General features: G+C 51.2%; 1 long non-coding RNA gene across 1 annotated transcript in view; it reads right to left on the minus strand.

Annotated features, from left to right (window-relative positions):
- The window catches only part of LOC135362583 (uncharacterized), a 33,875-nt gene that overhangs the window by 13,929 nt on the left and 1,483 nt on the right, over positions 1-18,463 (minus strand). The window lies entirely within an intron of this gene.

An 18,463-nucleotide genomic window follows, 5' to 3' on the forward strand; every position in this document is an offset into this window, starting at 1 on the left:
TAGTGCCCGCCTCACAGGGCAAACATGAGGACTGGATGAATGGATGCATAAAGAATCTTTTTTTTTTTTTTTTTTTTAGATTTTATTTATTTTTTTGACAGAGAGAGACATAGCGAGAGCAGGAACACAAGCAGGGGGAGTGGGAGAGGGAGAAGCAGGCTTCCCGCAGAGCAGGGAGCCTGATGTGGGACTCGATCCCAGGACCCTGGGATCATGACCTGAGCCGAAGGCAGACGCTCAACGACTGAGTCACCCAGGTGCCCGATGCATAAAGAATCTTAAAGCAGTGTGTGGGACATGGCGTTCAGTAACATTAACTCTATTATTAGTTTTTTTTTTAAAGATTTTATTTATTTATTTGACAGAGAGACACAGCGAGAGAAGGAACACAAGCAGGGGGAGTGGGAGAGGGAGAAGCAGGCTTGATCCCAGAACCCTGGGATCATGACCTGAGCCAAAGGCAGACGCTTAACGACTGAGCCACCCAGGTGCCCTTCTATTATTAGTTTTATCACCATCACTACCATCATCACTGTTTGGTTTTTTTTTTAAGTAGGTTCCACACGGAGCATGGAGCCCAGCGTGGGGCTTGAACTCACGACCCTGAAATCAAGCCCCGAGCTGAGATCAAGAGTCGGATGCTTAACCGACTAAGCCACCCAGGTGCCCTGCATCACTGGTTCCTTAAATTGATATATACTTGATGTAATACACCGTGTTCGTTTCAGGCATCCCACATAATGGTTCGCTATGTGTCTGTGTTGCAAAGTGATCAGCACAAAGCCAGGTCAACGTCCACCCCAGTTTCCCTCCTGGAGGAGGTAGGTGTTCCCTCTCTGCCGTCAAGTATTAATACTTACCTCGTGCCACTTTGCCTACAGTACCCTTCAGTGGTCTCCTATTTCAATTAAGAAAAAGACCCAGCGCCTTTAACTAGCCCGTGAGTCCCGCACCTCCTTCTCTAGCCTTAGCCTCTTGCACGTCTTTTCTGGCACTTTCCCCCTGTGCGGTCCCACCGGCCCCATTCAGCTCTTCCCGTGGTGGATGCTCGTCCCACACCAGGCACTTGGAAGTTGCTTTCCCTCCTCCTTCACCTGGTCAGTCGATGCCTGCTCTTCATTCCCATCCCAGCTTGGTCATGACCGCCCCAGCCTCTGTGACCACCGGCGAGCTCAATTCCCTTATTCTCACGCTCCCGGGGCAGCATGAGCCTTTGCACCAGCACTTGGCACACGCATACGTTTGCACCCATCCCCTACATTTAGGTTAATATCTGCCTTTCCTAATAGACTCTGAGCCCCATGAGGACAGAGACCAAGTCATTCCGTGCTCACCTTCGCCCCTGCCGATGTTAGCACAGGTTTGCATACAGTAGGCCTTCTATAAACAGTAAATAAATAGGAGAATGAATGAGTGGCAAGGAGGCCTTTGTTTTGGAGGCTTTGATCAGATCAAGCACAGATCTGCCCCAAGAGAAAAATCTGCTGTCTTCTCAGAACCGACCAGGCTTTATACCGGCCTTCCAGCCGCAGCAGTCCTCCTGACTTCTAGTAGGTTCCACCTGTGAGCAACATGGTCCTGGGCAGCCCCTGCCTGCCACATGCTTTCAGGGGTGCCCACAGAGTTACAAGGGTAGGGACGGCCTTTGCTCATCTAAGCCAAGACAGAACCTGGACATGAGGCTGTGACACAATGGAGAAGTCTGTCTCGCTTCCTGAGCTCCGCTACCCATGGTGCCAGACATGTTCAGCTTTTCCTTCCCTCTCGAAACTGTGTCCTGATGGCAGGGGGCTCTGTTCTTGTTTTTCTGGCTGATGGCGTTTTCTTTAATTGGTTGGAGCAGAGGTCCTTGCAGGCTGTAGACCTGGGCCAGTCCCCAACAGGGTCTGTACCGGGACACGGTGAAATGAGAGAAATGGGGACAATGTAGGGAGTTTTCATAAAGCTAAATGAATTCTCAGATTGTCTGCCCTACTTTATGTGTCAGGATGCCCTTTCTATTATGAAATGAGGGTGATGGGAGGTGGTGATAGGGTTTTGTTTTGTTTTGTTTTTTAATGCCCTTGTTTGTCAAATCACCTACTTAATTTTGTTTTGAAATGTACCGGTCCGTGGACAGTGGCTGAGCCAGGATGAGAACCCAGGCTCTCTCTAGTTCCAGATTAGTACTCTCTCTGCAGCCCTCTCACCCCCAAAGACGGTAAGACGTAGGGGAGACATAAGAGCTGGTTGTAAATTAATGACAAGCTGCCGTGTGGAAGGGGGGCATGCTTGTTCTGGTTGCACAGGGGGCAGAAATGGGGTCACTGGGTAGCAGTTGCAAAATCAAAATGTGCCTGTCTGAAACTGGTACCCAGTGACCCCAAACTTCACCCCGGTTTAGGATAAAGTTTGTTGTTGTTTTTTTTTTAATATTTTATTTATTTATTTGAGAGAGAGAAAAAACACACAAGCAAGGAAGAGGGGCAGAGGCAGAGGGAGAAGCAGGCTCCCCGCAGAGCAGGGAGCCCAATGCGGGGCTCGATCCCAGGACCCTGGGATCATGACCTGAGCCAAAGGCAGATGCCCCTAGGCACCCCTAGAATAAGGTTTTTGACAGGTGAGTATTCAACAATAGGCCAGGCCAGTATTCAACAATAGGCCAGGCCGTTCTACCCAGGCAGTATTCAGGCGGCGGGGCGGGGGCGGGGAGGGGGGGGATGGGGGAGCGGCTACATCCGGGGCTGTTGGAGAAAATATTCAGGCTGGGGGTGAATGCCAATTAAGGACCTTGGCCTTAGATTCAAACCCACCTGGTTTCAGCACCGTTTTTACCACTTACTATCTGTGTGACCTCAGGCAAGAGTTTCCTCCTATTGAAAATAGGGGTGGGGCGCCTGGGTGGCTCAGTTGGTTGGGCGACTGCCTTCGGCTCAGGTCATGATCCTGGAGTCCCGGGATCGAGTCCCGCATCGGGCTCCCTGCTCGGCGGGGAGTCTGCTTCTCCCTCTGATCCTCCCCCCTCTCATGCTCTGTCTCATTCTCTCTCAAATAAATAAATAAAATATTAAAAAAAAAAAAAAAAAAAAAAAGAAAATAGGGGTAATCATGCCTCCCTCAGGCTCCTGCAAGGATTATATAAGGGAGTGTGTTTACAATGCCCAGCCCACACACTGGCCTTCCCTGAGACGTGAATCTTGTCCCCAGGGAGCTTACTTAGCGTCTGGTGGAGAGGAAGAGACTCACAGAGAAAGGATGATATGAAGCAGTTTGTGGGCAAGGACCAGCAAGAGTGGCCCAGACTTATGTGCTGGGCAGTTCTGAGGCTGGGAGATCAGGCATGGGCTGGATGATCAGGGAAGAATTGACCCTTGAGGCACCGCTAGGCTCTGGATAAGTAGAGAGCAAGGAGTGTGTTTCCCAGGAGGAGAGCATTCAGTGGTCTCTGGCACACAGTAGTAAGTGTTAACTGGAAGTAGCTATGAATATCTGAATTGCAAGGGCAGGGGCGCCTGGGTGGCTCAGTTGGTTAAGTGTCCGACTCTTGATTTCAGCTCAGGTCATGATCTAGGGGTTGTGAGATTGAGCCCTATGTTGGGCTCCGTGCTGGCTGTGAAACCTGCTTGAGGTTCTCTCTCTCCCTCTGCCCCTCTCCCTCCTTGCACACACACACACACACACTCTCTCTCTCTCTCAAAAAATAAAAAACACACATAAAAAATAAGCTGCAAGGGCATGATGATCCCTCTTTTCTTGGGCTCTGACAACACTGTGGGCACATTCCTGGCACATCAGACATGCTTGGTGTATGTTGATGAATAAGGGGAAGAAAGGCTAGCCACAGAATAGAGGGAGATATGATTAGTTCTAAGTAAATTGGGGAAAATGAGAGTATCCATCCATCCATATGTCCATACACCCACCCATCTATACACCCACCTATCATCCAGTAATACGTAGACCCAGTCACCTGTCTATCCATCCATCCATCCATTCTATACTCATTCATCCATACTCCCATCCATCATCCATCCATCCATTCATCCATCCATATATACACCTGTTCATCCATCCATCCACTCATCCATATGTTTAAGGCATAGAACAAGAAAAAGTCACTGCCTTTTTGAAGCTTATGACAAGTGGGGCAGGGCTAACAGATATGAATCAAATAATTACATGGACAAGTGTAAAACGGCAACTGTGATAATATGGTACAGATGAAAGGCGTGCATGGTGCCAGGAGGGCCTGTAACAGGGCAATGTGACCGATTCAGGGAGGTCAAGAAAGGCTCCCCAAGAAAGTGACCATTGAACAGACAGCCAAAGGGTGAGGAGGAGTAACTAGAAGAATTGAGGGTGTGGTAGGGGTGAGAATGTTCCAGGCAGCTAGAGCAGAGCACATGGAAGGGCAAGATGAAGTTGGGGTTGTCAGCCTGACAATGAAGGCCTCTGGGGCATGTTAAGGATTTTGATTACTATACTTAAAGGCTCTAAGCAAGCCTCAGGTAACATGAGCAGATTTGTATTTTTAAAACACTGTCTGGCTGTGGTTATAGAAAATGAAAGTGGGGGATGGGATGAGCAAGTGCAAAAGCAGGAAGCCTGTGAGAAGCCAACAGCCGTCCAGGAAATTCATGATGGAACCTCAGCCGGGGAAAGCAGTGGGGGGAGGGGAGTAGTGGGCGACTCAAAGGCCATTTAGGAGATGAAATGATCAGGCAGTAGGTTTGGTGGGAAGGATGAGGGTGAAGGAGTGGTCTCTAGGATGACACCTAGGCTTCTGGATAGAACTGTTGCCAGGCAACAGAGTGAAGGACTGGAGAGAGTGGGGCACAGGTTGGACACACTTTTCCTTGAAGTTATTATGCCCATGTTTGCAAAATAAGGGGTGGGGCAGCATGGGCATGCATAGCTCCCTGGTTGCCTGCACGGGGGTGAGAAGGCTGGTTTAACGAGGTTGCACGTTACAAGCTAAAGAGCTGGACCTGGGAGTTAGGGCTTCTAGCCTTGGCTCTGCATCTAGCTAGCCATGTGACCTTGAGGGGGCAGCTGCACCCCTCCGGGCCTCGGCTCTACCACCGATGGCCTTGCTAGTCTGGCATTTTAAGGGCACAAAGCAGCCTGAGTCTTATTTGTGTCCATTGGCACCATTTACAGCCCCCCCCCCCCTTGGAAAGTTATTCTTTGTAGATCTGCTTTTTCAGAGCCTGAAGAGCATTAAGTCTAGAATGTGAGATCTGAAAGGAATCACAGAGCCCATTTGCCCAATCTTCAAATTTGATAGACAGGGGCAGCACCTGTGTCTGACCTTGGTCTCGATCCTCCTTCACACCCTGCACCTGGAGGAAGCGGTGGGGCAGTTTGTGCCAAGCCACAAAGCTACAGGACAGAAGAGCATCCTTTTGGGGGTAAACCCTGTGTTCCTTTTCTTACTTGGGGGGTGGGTTTTTTTTTTTCTGCAGTCTACAGCCATTTCTTAGGACAGATGGGGCTAGGTAGATCCAGGGGGATGGGCTAAGATCAAAGACGCAAGTGATACTGAGCGTATGGGGAAAGCATAACGAAGGGAACATCCGAAGCTGTGCTGTGCTAAGCTTGGCGTCCTTTCTGACTCTTTGAAGATGCGTCTTGTCATGCACCCCTATTGTGACTCCTGAATGTCCTCCCGGGGCTAGGAGATGCTCTTTGCCAAAAAGGAAAGCAGAAAACCCAGCCTAACACCGCCCCCCCCCACCCCGCCCTGCCGCCCCTGCAAATGAGGCATGGAGACAAAACGCAGTTGGAACCTTGGGGCTGAGGTTTCCATGGTGGCCCCACTCTGCTGCTCTTCCCATTGGCCAGGCGTCCTGCTCCAGCTTTAGCAACAGAGGCTCAGATACCCGTCTCTTCCCTGATTGGCCAGGCTGTGCTGCAGCGCCATGGCAACAGGGGCAGAGGGACCAGTCTCTGCAGAACTTGAGTCACCATCTACCTGGGGTGGAGCTGAGATCCAAAGGGGTGCAGGGGATGCAAAAGGAACAGGTAGCCCCCACCTCAGCTCGCAGTCAGGTGGGGAACCCTCCTCCATGTGTTGCCCAGGGGTTTGGGAGGCTGGTAGGCTTCATCTCTTTATCTCATCTGTCTTGTATCTGACAGCTTCTTCCCTGCCTTTCTCTTGCCTCGGGGCTCCTGTCTCCTGCAGAAGAAAAAACCAAGCCTCTGGCAGTGCCAGAGATTAACTCATTTGCCCAGAATCATGCACGTTGCAATCTAGGATTTGAACTCGTATTATATTGCTTAATTTAAAAGCTTTGGAGGGTTTTTGCTAGAGAATCCAGGTTTGTTTTTTTTTTTTTTTAAAGATTTTATTTATTTATTTGAGAGAGAGAATGAGAGAGAGAGAGCACATGAGAGGGGGGAGGGTCAGAGGGAGAAGCAGACCCCCTGCTGAGTAAGGAGCCCGATATGGGACTCGATCCCAGGACTCCAGGATCATGACCTGAGCCGAAGGCAGTCGCTTAACCAACTGAGCCACCCAGGCGCCCGGGGTTTTTTTTTAAATAGACTTTTTTAGAGCAGTTTTGGGTTCACAGCAAAACTGAACAGAAGGTTACAGGGATTTCCCATAGTCCTTTCAGTTTTAATAGATTTATTCATCAGACAGCTAATGCTTTCCAAAGCATTCTTGCATCTGAATCATTATCTGATCCTCCAACCAGTCTGTGAGTTGGTAATTCAGGGACGAATGACCCATTTTATAGATGAGGACACCAGACATAGCCCAGAGAGGGCAAGTGATTTATTCCATGTCACACAGCTTATTAGTGCCAGAGCTGGGCCTCCAACCCTGGCCTCCTAAATCCTTACTAGGGCTCTACCTCCAAACCATTGCCTTATCCATACCAGGGGGCCTCCAGGAGGGTTGAAGGACTGCTCTGAGGGGTCCTCTCATAAGGCCTGAGAACAGTGCTAAGTAGGATCGGGCATTCCAATGTTTCCAACATGGACCAAGGGGTTCACACTGTAAACCTAGTCCCTGCCAGGCAACCCCTAAATGTGGCTCCAATCCCCGGGAAGGGTCCGTGTCTCATTCAAACCTTGCTCTCCACACACTGCTCCCCCCACCCAACCACTGCCAGCACACGAATAGGTGAAGAAATACTCACAAACTGAACTACAATCCATTTATCATTTCTGTTGCTTGAAGCTGTGCTGAGCATGTGCAATCTAATTGACTCCTCATCACAACCTTAGACGTTTGGTCTTCATTGTGCACCATCTGTAGATGCAGAAGCTGGTGCTCAGGAAGGTTAGGTGGCGTGCCAAAGTCACACAGCTACTCAGTACTGCAGCCAGAATTTCAGCATGGGACCTGCTTGAGAGCAGCCTGGCTTGGACAGTGGTGATGCGCGCGCTGCCCCCACAGAACGCAGCATGGTAACTTGACGGGGCATCTGAGAGCATCTTTTGCTCTTGGCTGTGCAGTTTTTCCTCAGTTGAGGCTGTGGCTTTACCTATTTTTTGGCACTGGAGAAAGTAGGCTCAGAGGATCTGCTTTGTGTTAGGGACTCGGAAACCCTTGGCCCCTGAGAAGTGACTCAGTGTCCTCGACACTGTCTCCCATTGCCTAGATTCTCAGCTTTGTGATCTTTCAGGAGAGCATGGCTGGGCTGCCGGTAATCGGCAACAGAGGGAGAAAGCCAGTGACCTCCTTGGTCTGAATCTGAGCCCCTGCTGAAAATGAACGTTTTGGCAATTTCCTTTCATTCCTGCTCAACTTGGGCTCCCTGAAGCTCTTGCCCCTGACACAAACCCAGACACCTGGCCTGCCTTCCTGACCTCCTAAGGACATTGGTTTTGGAGGACTCAGCAATGTGGGAGCTCACGCCTGCCACTCTGCCCCCTGAAGTGCCGCACCAGCAAGGGGCAGGCACATGATTTCACCACCACCACCACCAATTTGTGGCATCTTCCCTGTGTCAGACCCCACACGGGTGCTAGGGAGATGGCAGGTAACAAACCATTAGGACCCCTGGCCTCATGGAGCCTGCTGCCTGGTGGAGGAGATGGACAACAAGTCTGTGAGTGAATACATTGTGATTTCAGATGGTAACACATGCCCAGGAAGGATGAAACAGGATAACGGGATAGAGAGCGAGTGGTGGGGAGTGTGCTGTTTTGGCCAGGATGATCGAGAAAGGACTGTCTCAGAGGAGGTGACATCTGAGCAGGTACCCGAATGAAGAGGAGGCAGTTGTAGGTTATTGATATCCGCGTAACAAACCCAAACTGTGTAACAAACCCCCAAACTTAGTGGCTTATAACAACCATTTATTATTTCTCATGAGCCTGCGGTTGGCCTGGGTGGTTCCTCTGTCCATTTCTCCTACATGCAGCTGGAGGCACAGCTGGCTGGAAGGTCCAAGAAGGCCTCACTCAGCCTTCTAGTAGTTGGTACTGGTTGTTGGCTGGGGCCCCTCAGCCCCCTGTCACACAGCCTCTCATCCTTCAGTTGGCCTTACATGGTGATCTAGGGGCAGCATTCTAAGAGGGGGAAGGCAAAAGCTGCACGGCTTAGGCTCTGACCTCATAAAGGGTCACTTCTGCCACATTCTGTTGTCAAAGCAAGTCACAGGGCCAGCCTGGATTCAAGGGCTGGGGAGAGACACCACCTCTTGAAGGGGTGAGTGCCAAAATATTTATGGTCATAATTAATCTGCTACATCATCCAAGTAAAGATCTTTGGGAAGAGTACTTTGGGCAGAGGGAAGAGCAGGTGCAAAGGCCCTGGGGTAGGATGGAGTCCAGAGACCTGAACCACAAACTAATGGTTCCTCCACTTCCTCCGTTTGCTGTTCTGTCAGGTGGGAACTAAAGATGCTTCCCTGTCATCCATATGAGGCTTTGCTTCAGGGCAGGGTTAGGATTTCAGTTACTGACCTCTGAGAGGAGGAGGAGGAGAATCAGACACAGAAGCTTGGTTTGGTATCCTCCAAACTCACTGGCATTTGTTGAGCACCATCTGGCAGGAAGGTACTGTGCTGGGCACTGCAGGTCACAGGAGAGTCTGAGGGGTGCTACTCTTGCTGAGCTTATGGGCTGAAAAGGTTGCTCACTACGCTGGATGATGACTGAACTGGCAGGATTGGGCCCTGGGGAAGGCCTAGAGGAGGCAGGATTCCAACAGGGCCTTGGAGGGCATGTAGGATTTAGCTGAAGGAAGGAAACTCTTGATAGCAGAGGTGCAAGGGGGCTGTGGAATTTAGCAGTCCAATGTAATAAATGTTTGATGAGCCTCTACTCTGCACTGAGTGAACGAGATAGGCAGAGGACCTGCCCCACAGTGGGAACCCAGGGGAGGCACCGTTCAGGCTTGGAGAGTCAGGAAGCCTTCCAGGAGAAAACAGCAATGCTGGAGAAGCCTGAGGATGGGTTGGGTCAAGCTCAGTGGGGCAGCGACAGGAGGAAGAGGTCCCGAGAAGGTCCCAGTGGAAAAGATAGCATTTACAAAGGCGAGAGGGGAGGGAGAGCTTGGGATTCTCAAGAAAAGGCAACAAGTTGTGTCCAGAGCAGGGAGTTCATGTGCAAGAGAGGGAAAGGATGAGCTTGGGGCTACAATTGGCCTCGTGGGCTGATGAGAGACTCTGACCTTTTTCCTGAAGGCTGTTTGTGTAGGATTGCCAGATTTAGCAAATAAAAATACAGGTTGTCCTGTTAACTTGGAATTTCAGATAAACAATGAAGAATTTTTTAAAAATATTTATTTGAGAGAGAGGGAGAGAGGGAGAGCACAAGCGGGGGGTGGGGGGTGAGGGAGAAGCAGGCTCCCTGCTGAGCAGGGAGCCCAACGTGAGGCTTGATCCCAGGACCCTGGGATCATGACCTAAGCCGAAGGCAGACACTTAACTGACTGTGCCACCCAGGTGCCCCAAACAATGAAGAATTTTTTAGTGTAATTATGTGCATGCAATATTTGGAACATTCTTATACTGAAAAATCGTTTGTTCTTTATCTGCAATTCAGTTTTAACTGGGCCTCCTGTATTTTCTCTGGCAACCCTAAGCGTGGGACCACAGAAGGGTTTTAAGCAGGGAATGCCATGGTCAGATTTACACTTTGGGAAGCTCCCAGGATTTGCAGGGAAACATACAGGAGGGAGACCAGGAAGGGGTGGAGGATGAGGGTCCTGCTTTGTCTAGCACCCATCAAGGAATGGGGGCATCTCCTCATCATCACTGGTGGAAGGCAAGCAGGCAACTGCAGGCCAGGTCAGACCCCAGCTCTGCTGTGTGAGCCTCTGCTCCCTCCCGGGCCCTCGGCATCCTCGTCTGTCTAATGAGGGGGCCAGTCGATCAGAAGAGATGGTCCACAAGGACCCTTCTCTTCCGGCCATTCTGGCCAGTGAATGGGTGAAACACCTTCAGGTCTCCTCTCTCCAACCTCAGGCCCTGCACCTGGTTTGGGGGAAGCATTTACTGAGGTCCTAGTATGTACTGAACTGGGTCCTCTATCTAGATCACTTGTTTTATTGAATCCTCTCACAACAACCCCTCAAGGAAGGTATCATTCCCATTTCACAGATCGGAGAACAGAGGCTCAGTGGTGCAGTTGCTCCCCGGTCACATAGCTGCACAGTGCCAACGTGGAGTGGAGTCCAGGTCTGGCTGGCGCCAGGGTTCACCCTCCCACTGTCTCCAGGAAATCTCCCCGGGAGCCCCTAATCCCCCATATGTTTATCGCTTGGGCTCAGTCAGCAGTCTCCTTGTCCCCCTGCAGGCAAATGCTGCGCTGGCTCTTTCTGAGTTAAGCCAGGGACTAAAACGGGCCAGTGTAATGCTCCTCTGCTGGGGGCTTTCCAGTTTATGCACCCCTTTTCCATCTATGCCCTCCCCACGACCCATGGAGATGCGGCCCAGCCCCCTCCAGCTCCTCTAGCCTGCAGCTCTGCCGCAGTGGAGTCCACATTAAATATTAACGGTGACGTCAGTTGCCAGGCTGCTTGGTGAGGGCCGTGGCTGCCTTTCCAAGGTGAAACAGTGACCGGAATTCAGCTGGCTCAAATGGCATCCCAGGGGGCTGGCTGTCAGGACTCAGAGAAGATGCTGCTAATGTAAGGCATGGCAGGACTCCAAGTTTTCCTCCCATCTCCCCGGCTCCTCAGGGACTGGGTGGCATCCTGATGCTGACATGATGCATTCTGTAAGCCAAGCACAGTGCTAGGCTCTGGGGATACAGCTCTAAGTGTGACCTTGCCTCCTGGGGCTCCCTCCCCCACTGGCTGGCGGAGGAAGGGAGAAAAAGTCTCAAGGCAGAGGGCCAGAGCAGGTGCCCGGCCCAGCCTGAGGCTGAGGGATCCTTCCAGAGAAGCCAGGGTTAATGCTGAAACCTGAAGAAGGAGCCCGAGTTAGGCGTGGAAAGAGGCGGATAAGTGTGCCAGGCAGAGGGAACAGGCTCAGAGCTCAGATCCTGGTTCTAACTCCTCCTAGCCATTTATCTGCAAATTGAGTTCCCACCTCACAGGGTTCCTATGAAGACTAAATGCAGCCATGGCTGGTGATAGCACAGGGCTTGGGGCATCATGAGAGCTCAGGGGTAGCTGTTAGGAAAACAGCCTTCATGTAATCCCTTTGCTCTGCCAGGAATCCTTACCCCCATTTGGTGAGTAGGGAAAGTGCCGCTCAGAGGGGAGACCTGACATGCCTGGGGTTATACTGTGGATTAGACCCTGGGCTGGACACATGACCCCAGAGGGGTCTGGGGTCTCATCCTCCATCCACAGAGCTATGGCAAAGGAATTACGTTTACTTCCATATTAAAGATGAGGAACCAGTCTGAGAGGGGTAAAGTGACAGGCACGAGGCCACAGAGCAAGTGGACGCTGGATTTGGAACCATCTGGGACTGTCTCAGAGCGCTAGAAAGCCAACCTGAGCTGTCTCTAAGACCCTTATTGTGAGTCTGTGATCCTGTGAGTTCCTGGATGCCCCCAGGCCTTTAGGGCCCAGTGATTTCATGGGGAGGGCATTTCAGGCTGGGCTGATCCACCAACTGTCCCAGGAGGCAGCATCCACTCTTTCCCTCAGCACAACCTCATTCCTCTGGCGGAAGCCCGGGGTGTCTAGCGTGAACAGCAAGCACTGTTGCAACAGGCCCATCTTACGGAGGAGGAAACCGAAGCTCAGAGAGGTGCAGCCCCTTGCCCAGGCTTCCCCAGCTACTGTGGAATTGCCAGGATTTGAGGAGGGTCTGAAAAACTGCCCCATTCAACCCAGGAGCCCTCCTCTGCCTTTCAGCCTCCTCTGACCTGCAATCTCGCCTTCCTCCCCTTTGCTCACTCCTTTAGCTTATCTTCCCCCCGAGCTGTCAATTAGTCAGTTGGCTGTCAGCTGATTAAAAGTGCCCCGCCTCCTGAAAGACTTTGCCACTCACCAAGAGGACTCTAGTGGTGGAATTTCTGCAGTATGCACAAGGTGTGATCAGATTCAATTCAGCACTCACTCGTGGAGAGGTGCGCCCCGGGGGTGGGGGCTCAGATGAGGAATGATTCCCCAGTGTTTACATTCTGCAAGGGAAATGGCAACTTCCTTAGAAAGTGGGAAGCAGGTGGTGTTAAGTGGCAGAGCGTGAACTTGACAGTCAGAAAGACCTGGGTGTGGGGTGCCTGGGTGGCTCAGTTGTTAAGCGTCTGCCTTAGGCTCAGCTCATGATCCCAGGGTCCTGGGATCGAGCCCCGCATCGGGCTCCCTGCTCCGTGGGAAGCCTGCTTCTCCCTCTGCCACTCCCCCTGCTTGTGTTCCCTCTCTCACTGTCTCTCTCTCTGTCAAATAAATAAATAAATAAAATCTTTAAAAGAAAGAAAGAAAGACAGACCTGGGTGCACATTCTGACTGCCCCCACTAGCTCCATGACCGTGGGTAAGTGAGCTTCAGTTTCCCCATCCGTTTGAGTGGGTATAAGAGGAATCCCCACCTCATCGTTGTTGTGAAGATTAAATGAGATCCTATGTGAAATTGCATAGCATCATGCTCGGTGCTTAACAGCTGGCCAGCACACATCAGCTTTACCAAAATAACTCTATGCACGTGGTGGATGCCAGAGTCCCTGGGGGAGTGGGCAGAGGGGAGAGTTCTCCATCAGGAGACGGAGAACCTGGAAGGCTCCCTTGAGGAGGTGAGGTCTCTGCTGGCCATTAAAGGACTTCGAAGCAGAGGAAGAGGCAGCAGGATGGGAAAGGACATTCTAGTTGGTAGAAACTTGTGGATGGAGGCTGGGAACGTGGTGAACCTAGGATGCTCAGGGAGTAGGTGATGAGCTCGGAAAGGCGGCCCAGGGGCACGTGATGAAAGGCCAGGAGGGAGGAGCTTATATCTTTTAAGAGGGAGAGGGTCCTATCTATGACTCCAGTGGGTCTGCCGTGGGTCTGTGTCTCCCGTGTGTGCACAAGCCACGCCCCTGGGGTCAGCCTTCTCCTATGGCTTTGGTCCTCCCGGGTCCCTCTGTTGTTTCCTGAGTGGGGACCAGCCTGCCACTGTTGTCTGGAAGAAGACAGAAGGCTGTCGCAATCTGCTCACCTCCTACTAACATACTAGGTAGGAAAAGATGGGTTTTTTTTTAGCACAGTTGCCTGGCAGGAAACCTCTGTGGAAACTCAGTGATCCCCTTGCTTACTTGCGGGGGTGTGGTTTAAGCAGCAGTGGAGGACGGTTATGCTCCTAGCTCAACAACCAAAAGGCTCTCAGGAGATCAGGGGCTGCAGTGGGAAGAATGAAGGTGGAGTGGGTCCGGATGCAGGCTCCTGACCCCTGCTGTCTGCGCTGCACTTGAGCGAGACACTTAACCTCCCTGGGCCTCAGTTTCGTCATCTGTAAAATCGGAACGACAATACTGACCTTACCTTAACTGAGTGGCGTGCACTGCCCCCCCCCAGCGCCCGGCCTGCTATGGAGTGGGTCCCTGTTACCCTCCTCCACTCGTTTCGACTCGGGGTCCAAACACTGGACCTTTGAAGCAGCCCCGTTTCATCCTCTCGAGTTGCCATGCCGTTGTTTGCTGAACCTCCAGCAGTGAAATACCCTAGACCTTCAGGGCTGGAAGAAAGAACGAACTCTACCATCCTGTCAGTGCGGACTCCCATTTCACAGACAAGAAGTCCAAGGCTCAGAGAGGGGAAGTCACAGCACCACACGCGCCACACAGCCCCTCCCACCTGGTTCCACCTCAGTGGGAATCACACAGAAGCTTGAGACAATTACCCAGATGGTTCCAGTCAAAGGATCTAGAAAATTCTGGTGAAGAAACACAAGCTCCTCGACCATCTGCAGAACTGAAGCAAAAAAAGCCTTTTTTTTTTTTGCCCTTATTCTCACTGTGGTTCCATGGGGGACAGCTTTGCCGTCCTTCTTCAGAGCTGAACTCCTCTGAACCAGCTTGCGGGGGGCGGGTGCTGAGAATGGGCTCTGAGCTCCACCAGCTCACAGACTGTAGCTACCAGGACATTTTCACACTTCGTAATACCAAATACTGCCTTGGGGAGCCAATTGCTCCCAAAGTGGGCTTTGACAGAGTGGTGAAGGGCTCTGGATGGTCCTGAGGTCTGTGGGCTCAGGCTGGTCTCAGACACAGAGCGGTGGGCGGGAAGGGGTGGGGTGCAATTTGGTATCAGCAAAAGGACCCCGAGGCCACAGCAAGTGGCAGAATGTGGGTGTGAGTGGGAGGCTGCAGGTGATCTTTCTAGGTCTCATTTTCCTCATCCATATAATGGGGATAACAACCTCCTTCCATGAGTTGTAAGAATTTGGTGAGATAATATAAGGGGGGAAAATGTCGACCCTTGGGCAGCTACCGCTGATGCTGTTGGTGGTGGTGTTATCACTGGTTTAGGATCAGCAAGGTTACCTGGGCAGCAAGAGGCCTCATTTGGTGGGGAAAAACCCTACAATCCTATGTGGGTGACACTAATATGTGGGCAGGTGGCCCCTCTTGCTCAAGATGGTAACCATGCCAACAGGGTGAAAGCCATCTCTCCAGAATAATACCACATCTCCTCTGTCGTATGTCCCTTGGTGTCCAGACTTCTCAGGGACCTCAGAGTGTCCCAGAGTACCCGAGGGAAAAAAAAAACAGGACGTGCCTTTTCTGGGTCACCTATTCACTCAGCTCTGGTGGCGGGTTCTGGCATTGCTTTGAAAATCCAGTTCTGCAGGAGGAACAGTTGTTACCCCTGGCTCAGGGTGGGATGCAGCAAGGAATTATTCATTCTATGGTCATGATGGCTGGTGCCTCCCATGTGTCGCCACCGTGCAGGTGAGGAATATACGTGCTCTTGCCGATCCCCAACCCAAAGAAATAGGTGTGGTTAGTCCTGTTTTAGGGACTTGCCCAAAGGTACTCAGCTGGTAACTAGCAGGGTAGAATTTGAAACTAAGTGCAGATCCTTGGGGCACCTGGGTGGCTCAGTCGTTAAGCATCTGCCTTCGGCTCAGGTCATGATCCCAGGGTCCTGGGATCGAGCCCCGCATCGGGCTCCCTGCTCCGCGGGAAGCCTGCTTCTCCCTCTGCCACTCCCCCTGCTTGTGTTCCCCTCTCGCTCTGTCTCTCTCTGTCAAATAAATAAATAAAATCTTTAAAAAAAAGAAACTAAGTGCAGATCCTTCTTCCCCATCACACCACTCACATGTCCTCAGGTAGCCAGGGGCAGATTGCTCTGTTCCCAAAGCAAGAGACCCTGTACCGGACGAAGATGCGGCAGACGTGGCCTCTGCACTGAGGATTTGCTCTGAGCTCCGGGCAACATGGTGTGTTTGGCCCTCATGGTTAGTCCTCTTGACCTGGTTCAGGGGGTCTCTCTGGAGTTGTTCAAAGAGAACAACTTTATTGGTGGGACTTAGAGCCCTGGGAGTAAATGTCCCGTCCAAGGCAGCTGTCCTGGGCTTTACTTGTAAGACTTGAGTTAGCAGCCCTTTCTGAAGGGTGAAAATGGGTGCTGGTCAGAGTGTGTAACCTCTAGGTAGGGAGGCTTGTGTATACTTTTTACAATCTGAATGATCCTGGAAGGGAGTCACACCTTCTCAGCTAACACCAAAAGGCAGTGTTGGGCCATCAGGTTTGGGAGTCGGACAGACCTGAGTTCAAATTCTGACTCTGCTGATTACCAGCTGTGACTATTCAAATCATGGAACACTGAAATTTATTTTTTATTACGTTCAGTTAGCCAACATATAGTACCTCATTAGTTTTTGATGTAGTGTTCAACGATTCATTAGTTGCGTGTAACACCCAAAATCATGGAACATTTTTGAGCCAGTTTTCCCATCTATAAGATGGGAATGGAAATTGTACCTACCTTACAGGGGGGAATCTTGAGGGAAAAAAATATACCCATTTCTGCAAAGCTCCTTGCCCAGAGCTGGGAATGGGGCATATGTTCCCTCAAGAGTGGGTGTGGATGGAGTCGCCCAGGACAGAACAGAGTGAGGAAAGCGGAGGGCCTGGGGCAGAACCCCAGTATTTCAGGGTAGGCTGAGAAGACAAGCCCACGCAGGAGACCAGAGAAGGGGAGCAGTGGGGCAGCAGAGGGAAGCCAGGAGGGTGCAGCGTCATGGAGGCTTAGAGGACAGCCTGTCTAGGCAGGGAGAGCAGTTGTGCCCAGGGTGGTCAAGGGGGCTAGGAAGGTGAGAACTATGAAATGACCTTGGACTGGCAACAGGTGGCTACTTGCTAGTGGCCACAGTGAGAGCCGTCTAGGTGAAGGACTAGGGGCAGACAGACCCAGAGTACACTGGACTGAGAGGTGGGTGGGGGGTGAGGAAGTGGAGACAGTGAACTTTGGTGAGAAGACAAGAAAAGCTTCATGGGAGAACCCAAGTGTCCCCCATTGACATTTTTTAGAATTAGAATGCCCTATTCTACCTAATTTTCACTGTTTTGAAATCAGTCTGAGTCCAGCATGATCAGAAAAGCTGGAAGGCCTCTAATCTCTCTAAAAGCTGGAAGGAAACATAGAAATCTCCCAGCGCTGGCTCTCCTCCCACCTCTCACTGGAACGCCATTTTCATGGGGGGGGACAATTAATTATCATCTATCATGCTCTTTAAAGATATCCACCAGGGGAAAGATCAGCCTAGTTTGTTAACCTCAATTCCATTTGTAGTTAGCAAAGGTGACTCTTCAAAGCATGGTGAAAACTTGTGGTGGGGGCCTCTGCTCAGACTCACACTGAAATCCTGTTTCATGGGTACTGAGGTCTTCATTTTGGTGTCACAGCAGGGAGAAGAAGGCCCAGAGACAGGAGACCTAGTATGGAGACCCCAGCTCTGCTCGCTCACTGTGCAAACTGGGGCTAGCCTCTCTTCCTCAGACCTCAGTTTCTCCTTATATGGGATAAAGGGTTGGATGACAGTGACTCTAAATGTCCTACCAGCTTGGACATTTCAGGATTTCTATTCTACGGTGCATTTAATAGTCCTTTGAGTCCAATTGCTAGATGGTAAAACTAGGGTCCAGTCCCTCACTTCTCCCTTCAAATACATCGTACTCTCCAGACCAATATTCTTGGCTTGAAATGGGACTTCCACACCTCTTCTGGTTCCCAATTACCTAAGGATAATAACTCAAATCTTCAGGTTGGCATTTAAAACACTCCATTATCTTGTTTTGCCCAACCTCATTTCCCCACTGCCAGGCCTTTCTTCTCATTGTCTCTCAGATTTTGTTTCTGTCCTCACTGCTAAGCCTTTGTCTGTGCTGGACCCCACTCCCTAATACCTTTTCCCTGACTTTCATCTCCCTCAAAGTCCGGCTTACCTGCACTGGTGTATTTAGATCTAGCTTATGACAAGAGGATGTATCTTACTTATTCTATAGCTACTCTTTCCCCCAGTGCTGAGCATGCGATAAAATTCTCAGAGAGCCTAAGGTCCCTTCTCCTGTGCCACCCTTGGCGTGTTGTACTTAAGTGGGGCTATGTTTTAGTCATTGGGATTTTCCTAGTTTGTCCAAGGCCCAGCCCAGGGCCTAGCATGAGGGACCCTCAGCATAGAATGCAACAACAGGGATGGGCTTAGTGACCAGTCAGCCCATCCACCCCCCTCTTTGCCACAGAAGGAAGTTCAGCCTGGGTTTGAACTCAGATCCTGGCTCCACCAATTACCAGCTGTGTAACCCTGAGTAAGTCACTAATCTGGCTTTGAAAAATGGGGAGACCAGGTGTGCCCACCTGCGTGGTGGGCTGTGAGGACTAAATATGTTTATACCTATACAGGCCTAGCACTGGGCTGGCTCCTAGTAGATATGTCATGTTACTCATCCCATCCAGGCCATCCTGTCCCTCCTCTCATGGAAGGCACAGTATGCCCAAAGTCAACTGTCAAGGTGGGAGCACGGCTCTGCAGCCCGCTGGGTGTGAAACGTGTCTTTGGGAGTGGCAGGTGGGCGTCTGGACAAAGTCTAGACCCGATCCTGCCCTGGCCAGTACGGATCCAGAGGGTGCGTCCCCAAGGAGCCCA

Source organism: Mirounga angustirostris, unplaced genomic scaffold (genome assembly GCF_029215605.1).
Source record: "Mirounga angustirostris isolate CCGP_5_RB_7025 unplaced genomic scaffold, mMirAng1.0.hap1 SCAF_14, whole genome shotgun sequence".
Lineage (NCBI taxonomy): Eukaryota > Metazoa > Chordata > Mammalia > Carnivora > Phocidae > Mirounga > Mirounga angustirostris.